This window comes from Hyperoodon ampullatus (genome assembly GCF_949752795.1).
Source record: "Hyperoodon ampullatus genome assembly, chromosome: 12".
In the NCBI taxonomy this organism is placed as follows: domain Eukaryota; kingdom Metazoa; phylum Chordata; class Mammalia; order Artiodactyla; family Ziphiidae; genus Hyperoodon; species Hyperoodon ampullatus.
Genome location: NC_136925.1, coordinates 73,716,249 through 73,729,189, shown reverse-complemented (window position 1 = coordinate 73,729,189; position 12,941 = coordinate 73,716,249).

Genomic DNA, 12,941 nt, shown 5'->3' with positions numbered 1-12,941 from the left:
AGGCGGCGCGCTCGCTCCCCGTCGCCGGGCGGGCCGAAGCCCCCAGTCCTCGGCCCCCGCGCAAGCGACGCCGGGAAATGCCCACATCCGGGAAACCTGCAGCGGAGTGCGGCGGCGGCGACACCGAGTGGAAGGCAAAATGGCGGCGGCGGCGGCGGCCTGGTGCTAAGGGGAGAGGCAGGTCCCCGCGACCCCCGAGACGGGCCGCGCTGGCCCGCGGCAGTCCCCCGGCGTCTCTGCCCGCCCTGCCCCACCGGGGATACTTGGAGTCCCCGGGACGGGCTCCGGCCGCATCGGCGCCCGCCCTCGGGCCCGTGGACGCTGTCCAGGAGCCCCGCTCTCCCCTGCAGGTAGGTCCGAGGCTGGCGTAGCGGGTGGGGCGCACTCTCTTCTTCCGAGCCGGAGTTGGCGGGGCGGTGGCCGCCGGGGCCCACGCCCATCCCCGCTGGCGGGGGTCCAGGGGCTGCTACGGACGGGCGGGCCGGGCCGGCCCGGTGCGGGCCCGACTTGGCTGGTTGCACGGACCTGAGCGGAGCCCTGCCCTGGGGAAGCGAGGGTTGGCCGCGTCCGGGGATGGAGGAAGAGCCCCGGGCTTTGCGGCCTTGGAGGTTCAGGTTGGGCTAGGAAGAGCCGGTGTCGCCGGAGGCCGTGCGCGGGCTCCCTCGTACCTCCACCCTTATCCCCAACACGCACGGGTCAGCGGTGCTCAGAAAGGAGGGAAAAGCGAGAGGTGGTTCTGAAGGAAATTCGCCGTAACAGAGCCGCAGTTCTTTCATCCCAGAGGGACCCAATGCTGGATATACCTTGAAGAAATTCTCGGAATTTCTACTTACAGTCCACTGTAAATAGGGTACTGTTCATAGCTGGAAGGGGTAGGAGAGATGGAGGGATCTCTGTGGAGTAGGCGTGTGTATGTAAATACAGAAAGGGAAGGAAAGGAAATTAAGGGGACATTGTTTATTATAACTTCAAAAAGAATTTGTATCACAAAGAATGACTCTCAGGTGACTTGATTTAACCCCATTCTCTCCAATTGAAAGTTCTTTTCTAAGGGAAGAAAATTTAATGTCTGTTGACCCATGTGTTACTATTACTCAAAATATACAGTCATGTAGAAGTTATTTATAAATCTAGTGAGAAATAAGTATAATCTCGCACAAGTAATATTGTTTCACTCCGGTTAGGGAAATGAATTTGAATCGTGAAGCTTGTCCGGCCTTTATGGATTATATATTGAGGATTAAGAATTTTTTATCAAATTTCCTCCATGTGGAAGAAACGGTAGGACATTATAATTGGAATGAATGTTCTCTGCTAAGGTGTCTACGTTTGTGATTTACCTCCGGTTATTTCTGTAATAAGTTGACAGACAGGTAAAATGAGCTAGTTGATTCCCTAAGGCAGCGGAGGAATTTGACTGATTTAACAGTAAAAGAAGTAGCATTGTGTTACTCTGATCGGCTGCTCCTGCAAGAAACTAGATCATGGTACACGCCAGGGAAGGCGCATTTTTTTTTCTATGCCTGAATATTTATTGAATATGACTTGCCACTCTTCAAAAGCAAATAATAAAATACTTCTGCTGCACATTTTTGATATCATGTGTGGATATCCTTCTATAGATTGAGTTTTTGTTTTTGTTTTTGTTTTTAATGCTTCTCCTTGTTACTCTACGTACATGTAGTCTAGGAACAGTTTCAGCTCTGGTTATTTAGTTTTTGTTCTAGATGTTATATTTACATTAATGGGGGATTTTTGTAGACCGCAAAAGTTATTTAGTCATTGATCAACATTTTTATCAAGTAGAAATGGCAGTCATTTTTCAGCATGAATATAAATTATAGTGATTGTTTTCACTTTCGGTAAGTTAATTCTTAGAAACTGAATTGGAGAAGATGTCATCAGTATGCAGAGATTCTTGAATATTGCTGTATGAACAGCTAAGACTGTGGTGCTAAGACAGTACATATTACTGTTGCTATTCTCATCACTGATTTAGTCAAACTCTGAGACAGGCCATCTTTCTTAAAAACCTAATTCAACCTAAGGTAACACTTTGAAATCTTCTATTGTAATGGGATCTATTCTTCTTCTAAGCTGGACAGTGATATTTGTTTGGACTCACATTTGCACATTTGATGAAGGTCTGAACTTTCTAAGGAATGGAGGTTTTGTCTTTTCAGTCTAACCAGTTTAAGTATCTCTTCAAAGAATGTGAGTAGTTATAATCCCTTAGGAAAACTCAAGATGTAGGTATGGTAAAAAGAGCCCTGGGCTGGTTCAGGATGTGTCGAGTCCATTCCTAGCATGATGTTGAGATGGCTAAATGATCTTAGGCAGGCCACATTACCTCTCTGGATCCATTTGCTCATCGGAAATTATATATATATGTAGATATATAGGTAGATATACATATATAGAGATAGATAGATATACGTATCAATCTATCTATATCTGTATATCCCCAAGACACCTATGCTCTGTCAATCTGTGATCTAGTAGGAAAAATAAGTTTTATTTGACTGTGCAAAGTGCATTTGGAGTTCAGAGGAGGTTAACAACTACCAGTTCAATGAAAACTTCAGGAAGGAAGCATTTGAATGGGACCTTAAAGGTTGGGTATAATTTCTACAAGAAGAAATATGGCAGGGGCTCTTCCAAGAGTAGTGAACAGGAAGAGTAAGAACATGAAAGTAGAGAAGCACAAAGTACATTAGCTGAGAGCAAGTAATTTGGCTTGGTTAGAATCTGGGTAAGATAGTGGAAAGAGTAAGAAGATAATAACTAACATTTATTGAGTCAGGCACTTATTCTAAACATTTGACATGTATTAAACTTATTTAATGCTTAAAATAACCCTATTTAAATAGGACTATTATTGCCCACATTTGAAGGTGAAGGAACTGAGGCACAGCTTGCTGAGATCACAAAACTATTGTAGTTACTGGTAGAACTGGGATTTGTACGCTGCTCTTTGACCCAGATCTCTGACTTTAAGTTAAAGGAATCATTGAGGGTTCTGGAGTAGGGAGGTAACATGATCAGAACTATGTATTAGGAAGACTCATCTGGCACCAGTGTAGCATGGGTTAAAGAGGTAAGCTGTTTAGTGTTGAAGAGTTCTTCTCAAAATTCTCTTTGTTTATTAGAGTTTTCACATATCAGTTTCACATTTGTTAATGCCAGTGTCAACCATACCTTGCTGGAGGGATTGTAAATTAGTCTACCTTTCTGGAGGACAACCTGACAATAAGTATCAGAATTTTAAATATGCATTCTCTTTGACCCAGCAATTCCACTTCTCGGAATTTATCTTAAGGGAGATGCCCAATAATGGGTGCACAAGAATTTTTTTTTTAATGGATTGTTTAAATGGTTACAACTGTAAATACACTAAAAACCATTGAATTATACACTTTATTATTTAGTTAGTTAGTTTTGGCTATACCACCGTGCAGTATGTGGGATCTTAGTTCCCTGACCAGGGATTGAACCCGTGCTGCCTGTAGTGGAAATCCCAGCACAAGAATTTTTATTGCCACAGTTTTTATTAACTAATTTTTATATGTACAAGGAATATGTGTATACGTGTAAGCTATGAAGCATAGTAAAATGACCATCCACGAACTTACCACCCATCCTCAGAACTAGAATATTACCAATACAATTGAAGTTATCAGTGTTTAAAACATTATTTATAATAGCAAAAATTGGAAATAACCTAGAGGACCATCAGTAGGGGATAGATAAGTTATGATACATCTACCTGATGTAATTCAGTGTATAGTTATTTTAAAAAGATGAGGTTGAATTGTCATATTTCCTCAGTTCCAAGACACCATTAAGTCTAAAACAAGCAATCTATTTAGTAACAATTTTTCAGGGGAAAGAAAATAAACATTTTTTTTAAACTATTTTACTTCTTTATTTAATTTGGTTGCACGGGGTCTTATTTGTGGCAGGCGGGCTCCTTAGTTGTGGCATGCAAACTCTTAGTTGTGGCATGCATGTGGGATCTAGTTCCCTGACCAGGGATCGAACCCAGGCCCCCTGCATTGGGAGCCCGCGGTTTAACCACTGCATCACCAAGGAAGTCCCAATAAACATGGTTTTTAACTAACCTTCAATAGAATACATTTATCCATTCAATTGTATACCATTCAGTTTTTTTGAGCCTCAGCTTTATTCACATTCAGGATCTAGAATTCTTCTGATTTACTTTGGGCTTTGGTTAGTTAACAAATAGCATCATGGTGACGTGGTGCTTTTCATAACCCCAGCTAATTATCGTGAACCTCTATTGTCTTTATGATTGAGTATATAATTTTGAGGCATATTGAAGAACACTGGAGTTTTGTCTTCCTTTCCTTTTGCTTAAACTCTTAGTTTTGTTTTCTTTCCTGAGTTGAGTGAGTTATTAGAAATTAAACAGCTTCTTCTGAAGGTAACTCAAAAGGTTTGACAGGTATTTGAGTGCTTGTACTTCATAAAAGACTCTTACCTTTGAAAATTCTGTGATCTCACCTAAATTTGGCAATTGTTTATTCCTTTAATTGCATTGTCTTTTTTTTTTTTTTTTTTGGCTGCATTGGGTCTTTGTTGCTGAGCGCAAGCTTTCTCTAGTTGTGGCAAGCAGGAGTTACTCTTTGTTGTGGTGTGCAGGCTTCTCATTGTGGTGGCTTCTCTTGTTGTGGAGCATGGGCTCTAGGCGCGCAGCCTCAGGAGTTGTGGCTTGGTGGGCTTAGTTGCTCCGCGGCATGTGGGATCCTCCTGGACCAGGGATCGAACCCGCATACCCTGCACTGGGAGGCGGATTCCTAACCACTGTGCCACCAGGGAAGTCCTGCATTGTCTATTATATGACAGTTTCTGAGTACATAATGCTACATTATAGTGGAATCTTTTTGAAGACATTTTGAGCATTAATCAAGGGTCTAGATTCAACCACGTGGTGCTGCCAGTGAAAATAATACAGTTGAAGTGACAAGGAAATTTGGCCTTTTACTTATGGTCAGGTTAGCTATGTGTGTTGTTTGCTATTCCAGAACTCCACTTTGGAGCTGGCACATTCCTTTTAATACTGATTTTAAGATATACTCGGTTTCAGAAATGTTAAAATGTGGAAAAGCATGTATCTGAGAATCAAGAAAACACTATACTTTCTGTCCTAGGAAGACATTCATAGTATTATGTTATTCTTTTGCTAGCGTGTTGGGCCCTAAGCAGCAGTAGCTAGATTCACAGGTCCTGTGGTCCATATGTCCAGTATTCTCTTCATCAGGTCTGGATATAGCTCCTCTTGGCCCAGAGACCTTTGAAGTTATCTTCGCTCTCTGTCTCCCTCTCACTCACCACATTACACAATAGTAAAACAGGGACAGGAGGGCATAATAAGCACTACTGTTAGAAAAGGAGAAGAACGAGAAATAGCAATTGCTGATAAAATAATTTTAAAACCACCATAGGCAGATCTTGTGAAAGCAACCAGCGCTGGAGGAAGGGGAGATTCCTTGACTGGACCTCGGTTCAGGTATCTGGGAGGAGCTCCCTCGTCCATTGTTCTCTGTCACTGTTGGCCATTGCTCTCCAAGAGCCTCCTGGGAGTCCTTTTTCCTTTATCATCCTTGGTCACCTATGAAGTGTGAGCTTTGGGGGAATATAGTCCCTCTTTGGAAGGTGCAAATCTTTCTTGACTAAGTTACTCTTCATAGAAGTTGACAGCCCAAGGGTTTTACATTTTGAATAGTTGAAGGGTTTTTTAGTTTGAGCTTGAGTGGTTTTTCAAAAAAAAAATTTTTTTAACAAAACAGTTTCCTCAATTTAGAAAGCTTCTGATGTGTTTAATTCCAGTCAGTTGCATGTGTCAGTAACCATAACCAAAGTTCACACGTGGTAGTAACCTCATCCAGAGATTTGAGAACTCCCATTTCGCTTCTCAGTTGGTTATTTGAGGGAAGGCCATACCCTTATCGTTGGTTTTTGTTGTTGTTTTAAACCACTGAGGTACTCTAATCAGCCAGGAGGTTTCAGTGGGCACCTGTGCTCAGAATCTTTTAATCCTACCTCTTCATGTTGGGGTCTAAAAGCAAGCTGCTTTTCCAGTTCTGCAAGACTTTAAATTTCTGAACCCTTTCTGTCCCTTTCTATTTTTGTTTGCAAATAAGCTGCTTTTTTTCATGACCTTGTCATTTATTTATATTGCTTTGCCAAATAGCCAATAGCAGCCAGCATACACTTCTAAGATTCTCTTTTCTAAACTCTTGTCATAGAACTAACTACAAGTTCAGTAGGCCGTTTGTTACCTTGTAAGTTATAACAGGCAAACCACTTTATCAAATATTTTGCCACTGTGCAACATGGTTCTCCATTTTTCCAGCCTCCAGTATCAGTTCCCTTGAAGCCCTCAACCTGAGCACTTGGCCAGTACCATATTAGGTTTATGTTATGGCGGCACCTCACTTCTAGGTACCAATTTCTGTATTAGGGTAATGAGAGACTACGTGTACAAATAGACAATGGCTAGATCATATACGAAAGTAGAACTCTGACCCACAGTCTTAGTAGCAGTAGTCCCAAACAGTCAAGTCTTGGTCAGTAGATGCCAGCTTCTCTCAGGACCAACAAGAGAAAACCAAATATGCTTCCCAAAACAGTCACATAGGATGTCCCACTTTTAGTTAGCTGGCCTCCAGCTTCCTCATGACAGCAGCCTACAACTAGAGCATCCCTGAAGTCTTCTTCCGCTTCCCTGCCTGCCTTTGAGTCTCTGCTAAACACGAGTGACAGTGGCCAACTCCCTTCCAATAGCAAGCTCTGAATAAATAGACTCTGCTTGTTTTGACGGTCTTTATTGCCACAATAATATTGGGCTATTTTGTGGTAACAAATTCCAAAATATCAATGACTTAACACTACAGAGATTTCCTATCTTGCTCACACTCAGTCCAGTGGGGGTCGTTAGTAAGCCATCCAGTGGCTTAGGGACCCACAGTCCCCTATAATGTGAAGCTACCATCTCAAAATGTGGCCTGGATTGTAATTGAAGCAGGAAAGCGACAGATGGAGAAGCACAATGGCATTTAACTGCCTTGGCCCAGAATGGACACACATTACAGATACCTACTAGCGGGGCTTTGGCAACTAACTGGGAAATAGAGGGCAGTATGTTAGTGTAGTCTCTGCCACAGGTATTAATCAAAAGCAATTGGATAAAGACATGCCACATTTCCTCCATTTCACCATTTCTGACATCAGGTGATGCAGATCATATTACAATTGAAATGAACATTTAAACATAATGTTTCTGTTATTTCCCTTGAAAAGCTAATGTTGAAACAATATTGTTACATAGAATTAATGGTTTCTTTAAAGAAATCCTGTGTGTTTTAGTGTACTTTGAATAAGAATAATTAGTAAGGCGGGAAGGGGAAGCTGGGACAAAGTAAGAGAGTAGCATGGACATATATACGCTACCAAATGTGAAATAGATAGCTAGTGGGAAGCAGCTGCATAGCACAGGGAGATCAGCTCTGTGCTTTGTGACCACCTAGAGGGGTGGGATAGGGAGGGTGGGAGGGAGGCTCAAGAGGGAGAGGATATGGGGATATATGTGTACATACAGCTGATTCACTTTGTTATACAGCAGAAACTAACACAACATTGTAAAGCAATTATATTCCAATAAAGATGTAAAAATAAATAAATAAATAATTTGTAGCAGAACCATTCCAAGATACAGAGCGCTATAGTCATTTCCTTTTCTTTATTTTTTTGCTTTTGGTTTTGGAAAACTCAAGTATACACAGAAGTAAAGGGAATAGTACAGTGAACTCTCATGTACCCATCACCTGGCTACAACAATCATCAGTTTATCACTTTTGTCTCATCCAAATCTCCATCCACTTCATCACAAAACGAAACTATTTTGAAATACCAGGCATCATATCTTATTCACAAGTATTTCTACGTGTATATGAAAGAACTAAGTGTAAACCAATCATTTATTTAAACCTATAACACATTATTACACGTATCCCAGAACTCAGTCATTTCTGTGACCATTGTGCACTCACTTGGATGTTAGGAATGTTAGTCAAAGTACAGAGTTATAGACTATATGACTAGAGTGAATCTCGCTGGTCCAGCATTCTCTAAAGTATATTACATAGAGCATGAATCCCATAAAATGCTCTGGGGGAAAAAGTTCTTTGGTCAGATAAGTTTGGTCAACACGACATTCTCTTCTTGTAAAGTCACGTGATAATGTAAAAGAATGACATCATATTTTGTGTGTTATGATCCCATTTTGATTAAGAGTAATACATGTTAGTATATGCAGTATTAATAGTGATTGTATTAGTTTTCTGTGCCTTATGTAACAAATTACTACAAAATTGAAGGCTTAAAACAACATAAATGTTTTCTCATACAGTTCTGGAGGCTAGAATTCTAAAATCAGTATCACTGGCCCAAAATCAAGTTGTTAGCAAGGCTACTGTCCCTTAGGAGGTTCTAGGAGAAAAGCAGTTCCTTGCCATTTCCATCTTTCTTTCGGCTGCCAGCATTCCTTGGCTTCTGGCTGCACCCTCTAGTCTCTGCCTCCATGGTCACATTGCCTCCTCCTATTCTGTGTATCAAATCTCCCCCGCCTCTCATGCATGTACTGCTCAACTGGATAATTGTTGATAATCTCCCCATTTCAAATTCCTTAATGACATCTGCAAAGTCCCTTTTTCCAAATAAGATAACATTTCAGATTCCAGGGATTTGGAAGTGATTATCTTTTGGGATGTCATTATTCAGCCTACTACAGTGGTTCTCTCTCTGTTGAAGGAGGGACTTATGAGGGACTTCTGCTTTACATAATTACATAATATTTGAATTTTTCAATAAGGTCCATCTTTTTATAATTAGAAAAAAAACAAGATTATATTTCCTTAAGAGTAAAAAGAAGGAATAAATCACCTGCATTTATTGGTTTAACAGATATTTTTGCACTGCCTGCTGTTTACCAGTTTCTGTTTTAGGGGGATGGAAGGCAAATGTAGTATCTTGACAGAGAGAAGCAAAACTATGCTTATTTTGGTTTTTCTTCTCTATCAAGGAGAACGATCTGGGAAGTGGTAAAATAATATAATAATAAAATGATGGCTAGGGGGCTTCCCTGGTGGTGCAGTGGTTAAGAATCCGCCTGCCAATGCAGGGGACAGAGGTTTGAGCCCTGGTCCAGGAAGATCCCATGTGCCGCGGAGCAACTAAGCCCGTGCACCACAGCTACTGAGCCTGCACTCTAGAGCCCGCGAGCCACAACTACTGAAGCCCTCGTGCCACAACTACTGAAGCCTGTGCACCTAGAGCCCGTGCTCCGCAACAAGAGAAGCCACCACAATGAGAAGCACATGCATCGCAACAAAGAGTAGCCCCTGCTCACCGCAACTAGAGAGCCTGCACGCAGCAACGAAGATCCAAAGCAGCCATAAATTAAATAAATAAACAAACAAACAAAAATTTTTAAAAAATTTTTTAAATAAAATAAATAAATAAATACAATGATGGCTAGGGACTTCCCTGGTGGTCCAGTGGCTAAGACTCCGTGCTTCCACTGCAGGGGCGCAGGTTCGGTCGGGGGACTAAGATCCCTTATTCCACACCGCCCAGCACCCCCCCAAAAAAATGATGGCTAACTTGGAGTTGAAACCCAAAATAAGTGAGATATTAAAGGATTGCCTAGATGCTATAAATTAAATGCAAACCAGATACTGAGATAACTGACGTGACATTGCACAACTACTGTTGTTAATCCTTGATGATGGAGAAATGATAGGTTCTAGAACTGGAAGTGGAAAATATCTTCCCTTTTAGAAAGGGTAGAGAGTTGATTCTGCAACTTTAGACTGGTGAGCTAAGTGTTAAACCTAGAAAAATTCATTAGTAAGCTATTAATATTCTGGGAAGGCTTCGGGGAAAAAATGCTTATCATCAGAGACCAGCTTTCTTCCTAAAAGCACAAGATGTATCAGTCCGAATTTCGTTTATGAAATAATTATCAGTAGATTGGGTCATGTTGTAGACAGACATAACAGTGACAAAGTTCATTATTTTTGTTTTTACGAAATGGAGAAATGTGGGCTGCTTGTCAAGTAGAATTTGATTGATTCATAACTAATTTAGCAGTTGTACCACAAAAGTACTGATTATTGAGGTGAAGTCATCAGGAAACTGTGCCTCTAGTGGTCTGCTTCAGGACTTCATCTTGTCTCAGGCCTTCTGCAAATATTCATGTATGTGTATATATGTAATTAATATCCATAAATATAATTTTTAAAAATAAAGGTTTATTTTTAACAGCTGTATGGTACAATTTATATACCATAAAGTTTGCTCATTTAAAGTGCATAATTCAGTGTTTTTTGGTTTTTGGTTTTTTGTATGTTTACAGAGCTGTACAACCATCATGATAATGATAATCTTTTTTTTTGAAACTGACATGGCTCTTATCCTGGGCTGCATTGCCTTTGGGGCTGTTGCAGCCCTCCTGTTCTTTTTTTTTTTTTTTTTTTTTAACTTTTATTGGAGTATAGTTGCTTTACAACGTTTGTGTTAGTTTCTGTACAGCCAAGTGAATCAGTCATACTTACACACATATCCACTTTTTTTTAGATTTCCTTTCCATTTAGGTCACCACAGAGCATTGAGTAGAGTTCCCTTTGCTATATACTAGGTTTTCCATCACAGTAATCTAATTTCAGAATAGAAATTGGCTTTTATTTTATACAAAGTGTTTTGAAATTTGCCTTTTTTGCTTAAGAATATTAAAGAATATTATGGGTATCTGTTCATGAACTGCATCAGTCTTTTTAACATCTGCTTCATCACGTTACATAGATGTACTATAAATACTCAAACAATTACTGATGAGCATCTAGATTGATGACATCTATATTTGCTCTTATAGATGGTATTGCCAAGAACATTCTACATTTTTAAACATTTGTATGTATATTCCTTTAGTTGTATTGGTTTGTTCCTCTTAATCCTTGTTCAAGCCATAAGGTAAACCTTCTTACTCTAACCATTTTATGCCTCAGGAGGCAATTTTTGAGAGAATTAAATGCCGAAGTTCACATTGCTAATAATTAACAGAACAAATACTTGAATTTTTTTGTTTGTTTGTTTTTTCATCACAAGTGCTGTGCTTTTCTAGCACCAGTAGGATTTTTACAAACTAGAGTGTATCCAGAAGAGCATGACAAGAATGACAAGAATTGGAGAACAGTTAAAGGAACTGGGATGTCTAGGAGACATGTTTATTTCATTTGTTTAACATGTATATTTATCGAAGACTCAGTATGTGCCACTGATATAGGTGGTAGACAGTGTTTATGAGACAAATAAGGTCCTGTACTTTTATGGAGCTTTTATTTCAGTGAGGGGAGGTTGACAACAAGTAAACAAGTAAGATAATTTTAGATAGCGGTAAGTATTAACAAGAAAATAAAACAGTAATTAGGTAACTGGGGAAAGGGTTTTTGAGGAGGTAACAGGTTTATTATCTCTACTTTGTAGATGAGAAAACTGAGGTTCAGAGAGTTTGGGTGAAACAGTTTGTAACTGGAACCATGGGGATATGGAACATTGCTAAGTATCACCTATTTCTAGTCTCCTTAAGTGTAATCACCACTCACATTACATTATGGTTGGTGAGAATGCAGACAAAGTTGTTTAGCATCAGCCTGTAACAGGCTCTGAATATGCACTGAGTGAGATTTCATGGTGTTCCACGTAGAACATTTCTAACAGTTGTTGCAGATCACAAATGGAATGGCTTTCTTGAGTTAGTGATTTCCCTATCAGTGGGGATATTTAAGTAGATTTTAGGTGACTGTTGCTCCAGTGCATTGTAGAAGCCATTCATGCATTAAGTAAGGAATTAGACAAGTCTAGAGGTCCTTTCCTCACCCTGTTGTTAATAAGCTTACTGTCTCTAGAGTCCCAGTCCACAATTTGAGAAATAAATCCAAGCATCTGTTTTTGAAGCATAAAGGTATCTTCTGGGCTAGTGACTTAAAAACCTTTTTAAAGCGGCAGTTCCCTTTCTTTTAAAGCAATTGTATACTTGAAGTCTGGTAGTAAAACCTAAAATTGTAGCCACTAGATGAAGAATTTAATAATGGGAGGTTCCCCATTGTATTGTTCACTAGAAATCCCTTGCATTTGTATATACGGTTGACCCTTGAACATCGCGGGTTTGAACTGTGCGGGTCCACTTATACGTGGATTTTTGAATAGTAAATACTACTGTACTACAGGATCCACGGACTTGGAACTAAGGGTACAGAAAACCGATTATAAGTTACACCCAGATTTTCCACTGTGTGGTGGGTCGGTGCCCCAAACCCCCGTGTTGTTCAAGGGTCAGCTGTACTTTATATGCTTACTAAAGCACTCTTAAAATTATTTTTTATCGTCGTAACTAGTACTTGAGGTAATTTTGTAGATTAGGAAATAGGCACAACTAACATGTCCTGACTATACAGTAATCCTTAATGGAGCCAGAACTCTAACCTAGGTCTTTTAACTTATAAATCAGTGGGTTTTTTTCCCCTTAATACAGTAGTCTTCCCTTATCCGTGGTTTGGCCTTCCAAGGTTTCAGTTACCCATGGTCACTTGTGGTCTGAAAATATTAAATGGAAGATTCCAGAAATAATTCATAAGTTTTAAGTTGTGTATCGTCCTGAGTAGCATGGATGAAATCTTATGCCATCTGGCTCCATCCCACCGAGGAAGTAAATCATCCCTTTGTCCAGTGTATCCCTCTCATTAGTCACTCAGCAGCCGCCTGGGTTATCAGATTGACTGTCATGATATTGCAGTGCTTGTGTTCAAGCAGCTCATGTTTTACTTAATAATGGCCCTGAGGCGCAAGAGTAGTGATGCTGG